Source organism: Acomys russatus, chromosome 2, assembly GCF_903995435.1.
Source record: "Acomys russatus chromosome 2, mAcoRus1.1, whole genome shotgun sequence".
Taxonomy (NCBI): Eukaryota; Metazoa; Chordata; class Mammalia; order Rodentia; family Muridae; genus Acomys; species Acomys russatus.
The window spans coordinates 100,593,795-100,610,279 of NC_067138.1; the positions used below are offsets into that span (position 1 = coordinate 100,593,795).

At 46.6% G+C, this 16,485-nt stretch overlaps 1 long non-coding RNA gene across 1 annotated transcript; it reads left to right on the top strand.

Annotated features, from left to right (window-relative positions):
* The first annotated feature begins 2,604 nt into the window (after positions 1-2,604).
* On the top strand, positions 2,605-3,607 carry LOC127207419 (uncharacterized). The gene is made up of 3 exons (XR_007832911.1): positions 2,605-2,751; positions 3,234-3,388; positions 3,537-3,607. It is a non-coding gene; the product is annotated as an uncharacterized LOC127207419 (long non-coding RNA).
* Positions 3,608-16,485: the final 12,878 nt, after the last annotated feature.

Below are 16,485 nucleotides of genomic sequence, written 5' to 3' on the forward strand. Positions count from 1 at the left end.
CCCCTCTGAGGATTGACAGATGCATTTTGCAGTCTCCCTGGATGACAAGGCTTCTTTTAAATAGCTCTGGGAGTTGGGGCATTCCCAGTGTGGTGTTGGCTTGATCCAGGCCTAATCCCTGCCCAGGGCTGACCTTTCACAGTTTACAGAGCACTTTATCTCCTGGCTCAGTGGACTTTCAGAAATTCTCTCAGAGAAAAGAGCTTTATCATCACCCCAATTCCCAGTCGAGGAAATTGAGGTTCCAAAAGCAAATGACTATCTCCTGATTTCACAGCTGTGAGCGAGGGGGGTGTGGGATGACAGCATATATATTCTGGCAGCAAATCCCAACCTCTTACTATCGCACTAGAGTTTTCCCCACGGACATCCTCACCTCCATTGTTCTGTGTTCTACATGAGCCCTACCATGTCCGCAAGAAGACCCACAGGTCAAGGAAGGGTTAACACCAGCTTGTCAACACAACTTCACTCCAAGAAACAGGCTTGTCAAAGTATCTGTGTAGCACGATTCCATTTGCAGAAAATGATGTACAGCAAGTGATCGGCCAATGGTTGTTGGCTGAAGGGAGACAGGAGAAAAAAATGTTACAAAGGCCTGGAAAATATTTTGAGGTTTTGAAAATGTTGGCTAGGTGGGGGAAGCTTTCAGAGGTCCGCATCTAACAAACTGAACTCTCCAAGCACTTGTGGCTTAGCATGGGTCAATTGCTTCTCCATGAACTTGTAGACAGAGAGGAAGTTGGGGTATATGAAGGAAGCTGGACAGCAGATCATTAAGTAACTTGAAGTGATCTTCCAGTGGGAGCACTATGTACTATTAAGCTCCTGGGGAAAGAAGGGAAACTATTCTCAAACAGGGCCTTCCTAGGTGACAATCAGGGGGAATTATGGAAACAGGCCTTTGACAGGGTCAAGGTCTGGGCTGGGGGACTAAGGAAGAGGAAGGCAGAAGATGCAAGTAGACCCACAGTTTTTGGAGGTCTGACATTAAAATAGGTTGTATCCTATTTTCTTAGCATTATGGGGCACATGCCCTCCTTGGCAGGGCTCTTGGCTCTGCTAATAAGATTCCTACCCTCTTAGAGGGCATCTGCGAGGTCCTGCCAAGGCCTCTGCCCTCTCAAGTTTCCCCTGTGAGTTCTGTTGCCAAGTGTTCCTTGGCTGAGCCATGGACAAGCTCAGCTCCCAAGGCCCTGGGTACCCCCACTTCAGCCCTTTCTAAATTTCAGAATAAGAAGGTGGGAGTTTCCTGTGGGGTGTGGTGATATTCTAGGTCCAATATAGAGATATCTTCTAGCCCTTTCTCCGTCATAGCTGTTGGCTTAGTAACTGATAAGTGGCCCTTGGAGAATTTTGAACAGTTTGCTAGAATATTACAATAGAGTAGAAAGAATTTAAGATTTGTTACAACACTGCAACCCCAATTAACCAGCTAATTGGTTCCAAAGCTAATCCTGACCACTGCTCTTAGAGTTTGAGAAATACTCATGTGGCTTTGGACGATTCATTATTCATACTTTTGCATAAGGATTCCTCAGTCACACGTGAAACCCACATATGAAATCATGGGTTAGCTCTTGCTTTCAATTTCCTTGGGCTGTTTGTTGATTTTTAAAAGTGCTCTCTTTCAAAAGTGTCCTTATTAATTAAATCAACCAGTCGGCCACATTCCCTGCTTCTAAGTCAGCACTCAAGTTTAAACTTGGTTCTGGAGTCAGCTTTCCAACCTTGGCTTAAGTGGCATTAGTCACTTGGAGCAAAATACGGCATTTGAACAGCTGTCCTGGGTACTGAGAGTCCAGGCCTATGGGGTCTGGAGGACAGACAAGGGGATAGGTGGGGAAGGGAGGCAATCTTTGTATCTTAATACCTTTCTCGTGCCCAGGACTTTTACAGAGACTATCTCCTGATTTTCTGAACAGCTCCTTAGTGTGTTCTGCCTTCCCTACTGCAGCATGCTTAAGACCTGATCAAGGACCGTCTGCTAATAGGGGATAGGCCTGACACTAGAACCAAATCACCCACTCTGGAGAGGCTTTGCCTGGGTGCTGTCCTGTATACACCTCCTCTGAACTCCTGACAGCCCCCTCCCCCAAATACAGGTGCTGTTATTCCAAGATGCAGGTTTGCTGTCTAGATGGCAAGCCAGAGTCTCAAAAAAATGTGATATTCTCAGCATAAACAAAACAGACTCTGGGCTTGGATTTCACAATCCTGGGAGGATTGCTTCACCTACCATTCATCCATCATCTTCCATCCACCTATCCATTCTCCCATCCACTTAGTAACTGAAGATGGTGCCACGTGCTCACTCTACCCCGGGGACTGCCTTGTTTCTAGGGATGAAGTAAGTTGCATAACATCTAGTCCCTGCTCTTTAAGAACTTGTAGTCAAGTAAAGAAGGCAAACACCTCAATGACATTAAAAAACCTTAATTGCCGCAGGAAGGGCCCTGTAAGTTACTATGAAAGAGTTGGGAACATAGAAGACAAAGCATCCAATTACCTTGCCAACGAAGCATGGAAGGTTCCAGAGAGCAGGTGACATTGGACTATAAATACACACTCTCCAGGCAGAGGAAGGGGGAGGATGGCTTCTCCAGGCAGAGAACAGCACAGCATAGCTGCTCACACACGGAGTGCCCGCCTGCCACCTGCTTTAAGTACCATCTCCAATGCTTAGATTCTGTGAACTAGCTATTATTCCGAGCACTTTACAGAAGAGGGACATAAGCACGCAAGGGTCAGGTACTTAGCCCATGATCAGAAGTCTGCTAAGGACGGCCTTGAAGTCAACCTGGTGGCTTAGCCACTCACTGAGAACTGAGTAGGGACATCTGCTAGGAATTTCTCATGAGGAAGGTCACACAAGCAGGAATCAGGGCCATAGGGCCTTCCTGTAGGCTTTCTTCATGCAGCCTTAGACACTACTAATCTCAAGACCTTGGACTTTCTGGGCCCATAAAAGAACTAATACCCTGGGGGGAGGTGGAGAGAGAGAGAGAGAGAGAGAGAGAGAGAGAGAGAGAGAGAGAGAGAGAGAGAGAGAGAGAGAGAGAGAATTCATGCATAAAGGTAAAATATCATCTCTACTTAAGAGGCCACAGCGGAGAAAGATGTTTCACCTTTATTTAATTATGTCTGAAAACATTATCAGTTCACTGTAGAAACATTGGCATTTTTTTTGTTTGACATCAGTATCTGAGTTGCTCAATTTCTGTGTCCAACAGTCTGGGCACTCTATGAGGACATTGCCTTTGTCCATCTCCTTTGCCACGCCCTCAACATTTCCAACGAACATTTACTGAAGATGTTTTGAGTGACTTCTGGGCTTTGATTAACTAACTACTCCGGAAGCAAACTGTGTGTTGATGGATTTACTTTGGTAAGTAGCTCGACTTGTGTAGTCCGGGGACATAACTGAATGGACTCTGAAGGTGAAAAACGAGGAGACTTTTGTCTTAAATCAGTGGTTTACAAAGTGCTTTTCTACAAAGTGCTTTTCTAAGCTTGCCTTCCGGATTCTGATTCAGCTACCGTCCTGCTCAAACTCTCTGAGGTCAGCACATCAGTATTTGGAGAAAGCAAGTTTGAGTCCCCGTGCGTTCTCAGCCTTGACACCCACTTCCACGTCCTGCAATCCATGCCTAAACACTCTGACAGAAGAAAGTTCATAACCTCGCAGGGCACACCGTCCCTCTATCAGATTGGCAAGGACAGCAACGCCACATCTTGAGTGTTTCTTGGGGTTCCACGCTCGGTCCATGTCACCAAATGTAAAGACCAGACATTATTTTCTTTCTGCTCTCTCAACTCTGAGACATCGCAAAGACCGACGTTCTGCTCTTTCTCCAGTCCCCCACAGCACGCCCTGAGCTCCCCGTTCCCCTCCCCGCCCGCGGTCCTGCACCCCAGGATCCCGCACCAGACACTGGGTGCTCCTGCGCTCCCACGCCCGCGTACTCCATTCTCCCAGCCCCGCGCTCCCACACCCGGTGGCGCGGAGGAGGCGGGCGCCCGGGGCGAGGGCAGGGCGGCCACGTCAGCGGCGCCGGCTCGCTCCGCCCGCCGCGGGCCTCCCCATAGAAGGTAAAGCCTGGGCAGCACCCGCCTGCGTCCCGGGACTGGCAGCTGGAGCTGCTGGTTTCAGTTTCTGAAGAGCTAGGCCTTGAGCAAACACTGGCGGGCGGGAGGAGGGTGCTGGAAGCCTTCCCAACAGATAATGCGGTTCCCTGCCGCTGGGAGCCACCCACGGTGGGAAGGGACAGCTAAGGGACAACAGTGGTCTTGGGGGAGGACACCTGGGCTCGGACACCTCTTCCTCTTCCTAAGGCTGCCCCTCCTTAGCTGGACAGGCACTCATGTCCCCGTGTGTTAACAGACCTCTTAGAGTGTTTGTTTTCTTTCTGAGAAAGAAACCCGAGGGACATCGCCAAGACCAACATGAACTCCAGAGGCAGGGCATTCCCCGGGCAGGCCTTTTTGTGGATGGACAAACTGTTTCTGAAAGGCTAGGCCTGCCCCTACCCAGCGGGTGACCTGTGTTCATTTCCTAACTTGTCTGTGTCATTATCCTTACCCATAAAATGGGAGTAATGATGCCCGTATTTAAGATACGCGCTGAGGGTTAGATTAGATATAGATTATACATATTAAGTACTTAGGGCCTCAATCAGCAGTAATTAACATTATTGTTAATTATATTGTTATTGCGTATGACTAATCATGAGATAGATTACTAGTGCTTCTGGGAGCATAAGTAAAAATATGCTCATTTAAATATTTTTATTGTGGGAAGTAGTTTTATGAAGTAAATAAAGAGAATCAGCACTGAGTCACGACATTATGTGTGTGCATCTCATTTAGTGTTTAAGAAAGTTTGTAAAGCAGGCATTATGCCCACTGTGCAGGTGAAGACACTGAGGCTTCCAGAAGTAGTAACTGGCTCACCGTATACACTGGGTTCCTATGTGATTTCTTTCTCTGTGTCTCTTTGAGATCCATCTTGTGTAGCCCAGGGTAGTGTCCAACTCCCCAAATAATTGAGGATAGCCTTGAACTCCTTTACAAAATTTTTTTCATCCCCCCTCTACCACCGTGTGTGTGTGTGTGTGTGTGTGTGTGTGTGTGTGTGCGCGCGCGTGTGTGCGTACACATACAAGCATGCTCCGTGGGTGTGGGGTGCCCACAGAGTTCAAACAACAGTGCAGGAAATGGAATTAAAGGCTGTTGCGTGCTGCCCTGTGTTGGCTGCTGGGAGGAACAAGGCTCTGTCCTCCAGAAGATCAGCAAGCGCCCTGTGTTGGCTGCTGGGAGGAACAAGGCTCTGTCCTCCAGAAGATCAGCAAGCGCCCTGTGTTGGCTGCTGGGAGGAACAAGGCTCTGTCCTCCAGAAGATCAGCAAGCGCTCTAAACTGCCGAGTCATCTCTCCGACTCCCAGACTTGAACTCACGATCCTTCTGCCTCCAACTCTTAAGTGCCACACGCCTAGATAGTTTTCCATGACTGTGGCTCCACCCCACCCCAGCAAGGTGGCACCTGCCTGCGTCAGCAAAGGCGCCTCCTTTCAATTGCACAGTCTACCTACCTCCTTTACCCCACTCTCAACAACCTGGAGAAAACTGAGCCAACTTTGGATGCCAGATGAAGGTCACCTGTCTCTCCGGGAGGCTTTCTGATCCACCCCCATCACCTCTACCTCTCTTCTACTCCCTGTAACCCAGGCTGTACAGCATGTTTCTGTTTGATGGTGCCTACTCTGAGTAGACCTTCCACAGCTGCCGCTATGATGTCCACAGCCTGAGGACCAGAACCTCCCAGGTCCAGATCTTAGCTTTACTGGTTGGAAGACTGGCTACATTGGTGTTTACTTCGTCTCCCTAATACAGAGTGGATTTTAGCAATACTGTCAGCTTGTGGAGTTGCTATCAGTCCAGGATAAATGCGCAGTAAGTGCTCTGAACTTAAAACTGACAGAGGGTCAGTGGATGAAGACAGTCTCTCAGAGGTCTTGGTGTTAATTAGGGACAGACAGAGGAATGGTACCAATGGGAACTAAAAGAATAGTTTGGCCTTAGAGAGGATGGCTCCAACCCGAGTCTGCCTGAGTCTTCGTGTGTGGTCTCGGCATTGGCCCCTCACCTCTTGGGATTTATCTTCCCCGATGTTCACTGACCCCCACAAGGTTAGCTTAAATGCCATTAGTGGTCAGTCATTTGTCTATGGACTTGTACGGCCCTGTGTTCCCAGTTTAAGGTCAGACATGGAAGGAACAAGAAGCACAAAATGGCGCCAGTGATTCTCACGAGCTTACAGCAACCATAGTAGCTTACAGTGGTTGTTGAGCAGGTCCTGGTACCTGGCACCAGGCCAAGTGTCACCATTGCCCTGTTCCCCTTCAGAGAAAAGACTTCCGTGACTCCCATTCTACAGCTGAGGAGACTAGCTCTGAGGCCAAAGAGCCTGAAACTCATTTGTCAGATACGAGTTCTCAACCACCTGCAAAATTCCTTTTGAGCACAAGTTTTTTTTTTCAGAGCTATATCGGGACACAGAGACTCCTGTCTTTTAAGCCTGTCTTGTAGTAATGTTCTCAGTAGCCCAGAAGGCCAAGCAGCCATCTTTGCATTAGTTTCATGGCTTTGACTCAGGCCCCAGTGCTTAGGATGAGGCTCAGGGAAGGGAGACATGCATTTCAACAGGGAGAACAAGACTTCAGGGATTTTATGACAGGATGCTCAGAAACCAGGGGTCTGGGGCTTATCCCCAATAAGCCTGGACCGGTTGTGGGGTGTTAAAGGTTTCTGGTGCAACCTTGGCTGGCACTGGGCTGGACTTCAAGCATCAGAAGTGTGTCTGCCGAGATACAGTTCTTTGAGGGTGATATTTTGGGGTAGGGCAGGAAACAGACCATGGTAACAAGAGGGACAATCAAGTCAAGACTGCGAAACTAAACAGAGAAATAGGTTTCATAATGACTGTCTTTTCCTGGTCTTATTCAAGTTGGGTTTTTTGTTTGTTTGTTTGTTGCTCCCATCCCTCCTGCCCCCAAAGAGTCAAACATCCTTTTGAGCAGCACCATAGCCTCACTATTGCCAACTGAGTGAGTCCAAACTCACTGGTGACTGTGTTCAATGCCCTTTGTGATCTAGTCCCAGCTCACTGCTTCAGCTGCCTCTTCTCCACTCGCCCACCACTGTTCCCAGCATCTGCAGCTCTTACATGCTGCTCCCGTGATTTGAGCATGAAAGTTCCAACTGTGTCGTAAACCCTGTTGCGTTTGCTCTTGTACTCTCGAAACTTCTCCGAGTATTCCCCTTCAAGAGAGAATGTTTGCTGCCCAGATCAACCAAGCAAGTGAACTAACATCAAGGAGACACGCTAGGGAGCAAGGCACTCAGTGTGTCCCCAGGCATGCGGAGCTGAATGTCAGAGTGGTTTGGGAAACATCAGCTCTTGTTGCTTCCTCACTGGCTGTAGGGTAGTTATGAGGAAGCACTCCGTGCTTTGAATACTGTTCCCAGAATGCTATGCCAGAGTGCAAGAGGGCTGGAAACCCTTGTTTAAGGCATCTGACAACTGGGTCAGGCAATTTCTTTCCCCAGGAGTCTCCTTGGGAAATTTTCACAGACCCGTTTCATCAATGATTTCAATGTATACGGAATGTGACTGAAGCCCCTTCCTCACAATCCTAAAAGCTTAGCATGGAATGAAGTGGCCATGCACATGGCCGATGTGGCAGTTTACACCCATTGTTACACTACAGTCATCACTGATTCCCTTCTATTGCCAAGGGCCCTAGCGTGGCTGCTAAAAGATACGGCTGCTCCAATGATGTGAGGGGAAGCAAACGCTTCTTCAGGTCACGGCATAGGCACACTGGGCCACCAGCGAAATCCCAGTTCATGCTACAAGACACAGTCTCGTCACCTCCTCTGGGACACAGCTGACATCTCCCTTGGGGCCCCTCACACACTCTCTTGGCGTTCTTTGTGTTCTGGGCCTAGACCTCCTTCACAGAGGCCCATAGGGAGGTGTGTATCTCCTCACACAGCCTTGGACACAGGCTGCCTTTAGCAAGAGGTTGTTGAGTGAAGTATTTGAAAACAAAACAACAACAACAAAAATTCCCCAAGAGGCATTTGTTTTATTTTCAGCCTTCAGAAGATTACACAGGCTCATAATCCATCATTCACATCATATTTGAACCCGAAGGAGCAAGCAGGAATACAAAAGCCTTCCGGAAGACAAGGACAGGAAGTGCTGAGATAGGCTGCTGCCCCGGGGAAAGCATCAGTGCCCATATGAAGCCTCTTCTATGCTTCTCTAAGCTCACATTTTCAACAGGAATACTTTCATACTAGTGAGAATCAGGATTTTTTTTTTTCTCTTCTGTATCTCTGGCAAGTCTGTACCACTTTAACAGATTAGCATTTTCTTTCATAAGTAAACACCACTTTTTAATCAGAAAAAGAAAAAAACAACCCACATTTTTAAAAGAAACACATTTCTATGAGTGCGAAGAGGCCATTTAGAAAAAGCCTGTAGTCTGTATTTTAAACAGTGTGTTGGAGGAGCAAAGCACGACGAACAAGTAAACAACAGGACCCATAGGATTTGGGTGATTCATCCATCAGAGGCCGCAAGCCAGCAAGTGGCGGAGTGCCATTCAGTCACGTTCCCTGGAGCGCAGCCTCCTGCCTGGTCCCTGCTCAGCAGCCTTCGCGTTCCCCTGGGCTGGTAAAGGCTTCTGAACAGGGGTTCTCATCTCTTGCCTGGGGCTAGAGCGTGAGTCTGGCCTTCCACGAGGAGTTTTAGATGAGCTTAAACTCCGCCTGCCCCAGCGCCAAAGCAGACAAGGAGAGACTGCATGGCAAAGGGTTTATAGGTAGTTGCAGGGGTCGCACAAACTGGGATTCAGGCCGCAGGTACTCTCTTACTCCACCACGGGCCAGCATCATTTGGCGATGCATAACACCCACTGGGTGTTTCAAGTAGTAAAGCATTTCGTTTATTATAATCACTTATTAATTATAATCACTCCTCTGGTACTAGTGTGGTTTGAAGGTGAAATGCCCCCCTCGCGGCCCCCCGACCCCCGTTAGTCTCATGTATTTGGCGACTTGTTCTTCAGCCAGTGATGTTTTCAGGTCATGGGACCTTTCAGAATTGAGTGTGATGTCATTTTATAGTCTAGTCTCACTTCCTCCCTTCTGTCTGCTTTGTGACTACTGATAAACTGATCGGTAGCACCAGTTCTTGGCGCCATGCCTTCTCTACCTACCATAATGGACCAGAACCCTTGTCACGCCTTTCTTACGGTGACGGACTATGTTCCTTCTTAATACAAGAGCTGCAACAAAGCCTCCCTTCCTTAAGCCAATTTTGTCTGGCATTTTGTCACAGGGACAAGAAAACTCAGCACCCAAAGGAGAGCTGATCAATTTCAGGTAGGCGCTATTCAGACAAGTCTGTCCCAAACACAGCTGTGTGTCACCTAATGAGAGGCTGTGTGGTAGAAATGCGTCATTAGGTGGTTTAGTGGTTATGTGACAGCCATAAAATTACACAAGCTAAGCCAACTACAATGTCGTCCCTAAACAAAACAGCCTCACAGAACCACCATCTTACAGGGGGTCTATCATCAACCAATCCTACACAGGTGACAATTTCATACAAGTCTTGAGTGAAGAACTCAGTCTTTGAGAACCCAGTGTTTGAGACAGCATTAGACACAGAGGGCTTTGCATTACCAGCCTTGACCACCAGGTTTTCTTTTTCTTCTCATTTTCATTCCCCTATTGATTGGTGGATTGATTGACTTAATCCAGACCCCCCTCCTCTCCTTGTAGTCCCATCCTCACACTCCCTCCCCCATTCATCCCTCTCCTTCTCAGAGAAAAGGGATTCCCTAAGGGATACTAGCCTACCCTGGCACCTCAAACACATCCTCTCCCACTGAGGCCAGACAAGGCATCCCAGCTAGGGGAAAGGGATCCAGCAGCAGGCAACAGAGTCAGAGACAGCCCCTACTCCCACTGTTAGGGGACCCACATGATGACCAAGATGCACATCTGCTACATATGTGTAGGAGGTCCAGGCCCAGCTTGTGTGTGCTCCTTGATTGGTGCTTCAGTCTCTATGAGCCTTCACCAGCCCAGGTTAGTTACTCTGTGCATATTCTTATTGTACCCTCTAATCCTCAGACTACCTCAATCCTCCCTCCCTGCTTTTCCACAGAACTCCCCCTGAGTCCGGCCTGTTGTTTGGCTGCGGGCCTCTGCATCAGTTTCCATCAGCTGCTGGATGAAGCCTCTCGGAAGACAGTTATGCTAGGCTCCTGTCTGCAATCATAGCAGAGTACCATAAATAGTGTCAGGGCTTGGCTCTCTTCCGTGGGTGGGTCTCAAGGTGGGCCAGTCATTGGTTGCATATTCCCTCAATCTCTGCTGCACCTTTATCCCTGCACTTCTTGTTTCTTAGTTCCTTGATATGTGATTATCACATAAGCTAGAAATACCCTGGTATGTCAGGAGAGGGGCAAGAAAGGAAGAGGACTCCTGATGTTTGTTCACCAGAAACACTGGTATTAGTCCTCTTCCCTTTAGTCTTTAATGATGATTTTCTTTCTTCTCTTCTTTACCCCAGCAGATGTCTAGTTGTCACCGAACAGGAAAGCCATCTCGTCAGCACTTCATCCCCTCATCTGACAAACGTTACTCAGGTCCCACTTCTCTGGTTAACATGCGTGACACAGGGACATGCAGGTTATGTGGGTTGTGAGTGGAGCCTGAGCTCTGGCAGGGCTTCTGCTGCCCCGGTTGCTATAGGTTTGCACTCGGCCAGGTCGGCTGCTTATATCTGAGTGAACCGGTTCCCTTTCTTACCTCCCCTACCTCAGCCATGGAGTCACCTGACTCATGTCAGGAAGCCCAGATCCATTTTATTCCTCCCCTTTTCCTTTTGCCTAATGGTTGGTCAGTGAGGGAGGGACAGGTGATTTAGTTCCTTCATCTCAGATGTGTCTGCGCTGCCATTTCTAATCACTCACAAAATACTTACTGATCTGTCCCCAAGGAACAACCTGACCTGTGAGGTAGAGTCATAAAACATGATTCCTGATAGCAAATGGGTGTATGCATAATACAAGCCTATTTTTATTGTGTTCTTAATTAGAACCAGACATTGTATGAACGGCTTTATGTGCATGAATCATTTCATCTCCAGCAATAAGCCAAGGAGACAGGTTTTATTACTATCTTTACTCCCAGATAAGGAAACTAAGGTACAGTAACTGGACATCTTGTCCAAATTAGTGAACAGTGGACACAGGAAGCTTGCCATGCCAAAATTAATCAAGAGAGATGAAGAAGGACACTTCATACTCAGCAAAGGAAATATCCACCAAGATGGCATCTCAATTCTGAATATCTGTGCCCCAAATGCAAGGGTGCCCACATTTATAGAAGAAACATTACTACAGCTTAAATCATACATTGAACTCCACACATTAGTAGTGGCAGACTTCAACACCTCACTCTTTCCAGTGGACAGGCCAGCCGGACAGAAACTAAACAGAGAAATAATGAAGCTAACAGACATTATGACTCAGATGGACCTAACAGATATCTACATAACATTTCACCCAAACACTAAAGGATGTCCCTTTTTTTCAGCACCTCATGGAACCTTCTCCAAAATCGACCATATACTCGGTCACAAAGCAAGCCTCAACAGATAAAAGAGATCAGAGGACATACTTTTAGCTACATTCAAGGCCTGACTTCGAGTGGCTCTGTTGAGCCTCTGGGTAAGGCAGAACAAAGTAGCCCAGGCCCGCCACTCACACTTCGAGTGGGCTCGCACTGTGGGCAGCCTCTTCCTGGCCCTCTCCTTCTAGTCCTTTATTATCCAGCTTTTAAAACTGTGCATCATGGTCCACATATAGGTCTTTTTAGGGGTCACATGACCGAATGTCAGAATTGCCTCCTATGCCCACTACACACACACACACACACCAAAACCAAACAAAATCAGCAACGGTAGAAATTAAACACCACCAAACTAAATAATCCAATTAAGAAATGGAGTACAGAGCTTAACAGAGAATTCTCAACAGAGGAATATCGAATTCCTGAGAAACACTTAAAGAAATGCTCAATGTCCCTAGTCATCAGGGAAATGCAAATCAAAATAACTCTAAGACTCCATCTTATACCGATCAGAATGGCTAAGATCAGAAACTCAAGTGACAGCACATGCTGGTGAGGATGTGGAGAAAAGAGCACACTCCTCCATTGCTGGTGGGAGTGCAAACTTGTTCAACCACTTTGGAAACCAATCTGGCACTTTCTCAGAAAATTTGGAATAATTCCACCACAATACCCAGCCATGCCACTCCTGAGCAAAAGATGCTCCACCATACAACAAGGACATTTGCTCAACTATGTTCATTGCTGCTTTATTTGTAATAGCCAGAAACTGGAAACAGCTAGATGTCCTGCAATATTAAAAACAAGGAGATCTTGACATTTTCAGGCAAATGGATGGAGGTAGAAAAGATCATCCTAAGTGAGGTAACCCAGACCCAGAAAGACAAGGATGGTATATTCTTATTCATAAGCGGACATTAGAAACATATTACAGGATAGCCACACTACAATACACAGACCTAAATAAATTAAATGACAAGGAGGACCCTAGGGAGAATGCTTAATTCTCATTCAGAAGGACAAGTAGAATAGACACCGGAAGCAGCTGAAGAGAAGGAACAGGACAGGAGCCTACCATAGTTGTCCTCTGAAAGACTCCACCCAGCAGGGGATCCAAGCAGATGCTGAGACTCACAGCCAAACTTTGGGTGGAGCTCAGGGAGTCTTATGGAAGAGTTGGGAAATAGAAGGACCTGGAAGGGTCAGGAACTCCTCAAGGAGACAAATGGAGCCAACAAATCCAGGCAGAAGAGGGGGTTGCTGAAGAGACTGATGCACCAAGGACCACGCATGGTGAGGACCTAGACCCTCTGCTCAGATGTAGTCGATAGGCAGCTCAGTCTCCTTGTGGGTCCCATGATATGGGGACTCTGACATGGACTCTGACACGGACTTTGGCAGGGACTCTGGTCTCCACACATTGATCACGTCCCCCTGGTGGGGCAGCCTTAGCAGGCCACAGAGGAAGAGGACACAGGCAGTCCAGATGAGACTTAATAGGCTGAGATCAGATATTTGGGAAGGAGGCCTCCCCCTTTCTGAGGAATAAGAGAGGGAGCGAGGGGTAATAACAGAGGGAGGGTAGGACTGGGAGGGGGCAAGGGAGGAGGCTACAATCGAGATATAAAGTAAACAAATAAAATAAAAGTTTTTTGGGGGACTGGAAAGATGGCTCAGTGGTTAAGAGCACTGGCTGCTCTACCAGAGGTTCTGAGGTCAATTCCCAGCAACCACGTGGTAGCTCACAACCATCTATAATGTGATCTTATGCCCTCTTCTGGCATGCACGTGTACATGCATACAGAGCACTGTATGCATAATAAATAAATAAACAATTTATAAAACAGTTTTCTGAATGTGCAATGATCAAAAGTTAATTCAAAACCAAATGCATGATGAATCTGAGGTTTTCTGGCTGTTCTGGCTCATGTTGTGTCACATGACTTCAAAACAGCATTGGCTCTGAACACACAACCTACACACTTTGCACTATGCACACACCCCAACACTGTCAAATGCTACCTGAAACATTTCAGCTCAAAATTGAGACTACCATATGTTATACATTACAGGGTTCTTCTTTAGTGTACAAATTTTTTCTGCTCTTGTAGAAACATAATGGTTTAATTATGGAAAACAAAAAGTTAACTTTTTTATTTTTTATTTATTTATTATTTTTTATTTTTTTGGTTTTACGAGATAGGGTCTCTCTGTTAGCCTTGGCTGTCCTAGACTCCCTTTATAGACCAGGCTGGCTGCTCACACTGATCTGCCTGCCTCTGCCTCCTGAGTGCTGGGATTAAAGGCGTGCGCCACCAGGCCCATATTTTATATCATCACTTTTCAGCACGGAAGTATCAAACGAATACTCATTTGAGTTGTCCTGAGTTCCAGGGTTTGACTTTAACGCTGCTCACTTGAGTAAGAAAAAAGCCATTCAATGTACTTGGGTTGAAATTAGGATGGGCTTTCCAATAGTTTCTGAAGTGGGTGGGGAGAGACAGAAAGAGAGAGAAACAGAGAGAGAGAGAGACGCACACACACACAGAGACAGAGTGACAGAGAGACAGAGAGAGACACAGAAAGACACAGAGAGAGACAGAGACAGAGAGACAGAGAGAGGTGGGGTGTGTGGTGTTGGCATGTGGTAGTAGCAGTTGGAAGAGGCCATCGAGTTGGGTGGGTTGTCAAGGTTTGGAGCAGACAGACGGGAAGACATGATTTGGGGAGCAGTGGCTTAGAGGAGAGGCTGACTGGTGCTGTTAGCAGAGACAGCTATAGCCCAAAAGAACCCAATTGGCCCTAAACAGCTAGAAGTAAAGGGGCCCCTTCTCCCCACTAACCATCTCTCTTCTTCATAAGGCTGGGAGGCTGGAAGAGAGGTTGAGTCCTAAAGACTCCAAATAAAGTAGAGTTTAAAAGAAAGCCCTGCAGTAGCTAGGTAGGGACACCGAATGGTAAGGCCTCTTAGGGACTGGGGTGGGGGTGGGGGAGCCTGTGACTGTATATCCATTCCCAAAAACAGTTTGGCAGCTCCGTAAGATATAAAATTTACTGCTAAGTATTGTGTAAGAGAAAATAAATGTTTACAAAGTTACTTGTGTTTGAATATTTATCAGATGTTTGTAATAGTTAAGTGAACCATAAATACTTAAGAGAAGAAGGGCTAATTAAATTGTGGTGTGTTGATATAATGGAATACTACTCAGCTATAACAAAAGAATCAAGTTATTCTTATAGCAATATAGATGAATCCGAAAATCGTTCTGAGTGAACAGAAGGAAAGAAAAGATAAATTATTGTATAAAAATCCAGAAAGCACAAGTAAATCTATGGTGACAGAAAGCAGACCTGTGGTTTGTTGTGCACTGATGATTCTGGACATGGGGTTGGCAAACAGAATAAGAGGAAAGACTCTATTCTATTTTACAGTTAGATTCTATTCTATTTTAAAAACTGTGACTTTTAAAAGTTGGAATGTTTTTGTGATATTGATATTAACATGACTTACTGGGGATGGAATAATATTTTTTAGGAAAACACAGTTCAGAGGAACCAGGCCTAGAAGTCAGAAGACGAATGCCTTGATTCCCCTCATCCCTGCCACACACATCCTGCCTGTGGCATTTTGATCTGAAGCAGAGCAGTGTCAGCATTACAGGGAGAATTTGGATTATTTATCAAAATCACAAATGATCCAGCAATTACAATTCTGGAAATGATCTGCCAGTGATGTGTGAAATGGCCCTTGAACAAACTTCCACAATAGCAGCAGCATTTGCAGTTATAAAATATTAGAATGAGGGTAAATGTTCAGCAAGATGAGTTACAGTACACTTGTGCAGCAGGGCGCTGCGTAGGGGCAAAGATGGATAAGAGAGTTCGAGTGCAGACGCGGAAATCTGCAACAGATACGGCTAGGCTAAAGGAGCAGAGGTGGACCGTGTTTACATCCCGAGTGAAAGCAACAGAGGAGTAAGAGTGTGTGTTTGTGCCTGTGCATAGACACATCCTGACATATTTTAAAAGTACACTTTAAACATTTATTATCATTATTTTATAAGTGCGTGTGTTTGACCATATGCCACATGTGTGCTTGGTACAAGAGAGGAGGCCAGATGAAGACATTACCTCTCTTGGACGTGGAGTTACAGACAGTTGTCAGGTGGCCCATGGGTGCTGGGAACCTGACCCAGGTCCTGTGTGAGAGCAAGAAGTGTTCTTAACCACTGAGCCATCTTCCCAGGCCCTGACATTTTATTATCTGAGCATCACATTTACTGTATGATGGGCAAGGTGGTGTTCTTAAGTATCAGTTCCCAAATGAGGAAAGTGGGGCTCAAAGGATTGCTTCAAACCGAATCCAGGAGATGGGAGGTGTGCACCCTAAACCTCCGGTGCTGAGGTTCCAGAGCCTCTTCCAGTGCACAGTGACTCTTTATCCATCCGGCAAGCAGCCTTGTCCAGGTGTGCATGGGAGGACTATTGTGTCAGGCTTGTTTCTGGAGCTGCTGATTCAAGAGTAAGCCAAAGTGGACCTATGTTCTAGGCTGATGAAGAATGTAAGGAGTCATTGTGATGTACAGATGGACACACACACATGCACACACATACACACTCACACAGAGACACATACACGTCCATACATGCACACACTCATACGTTCATACACATACACACACAAGCATGGATGCATGCACACACTCATGTGTACACATACACACACATGTGCACACACATTCACATACATGCACACATTCTAACATGTGC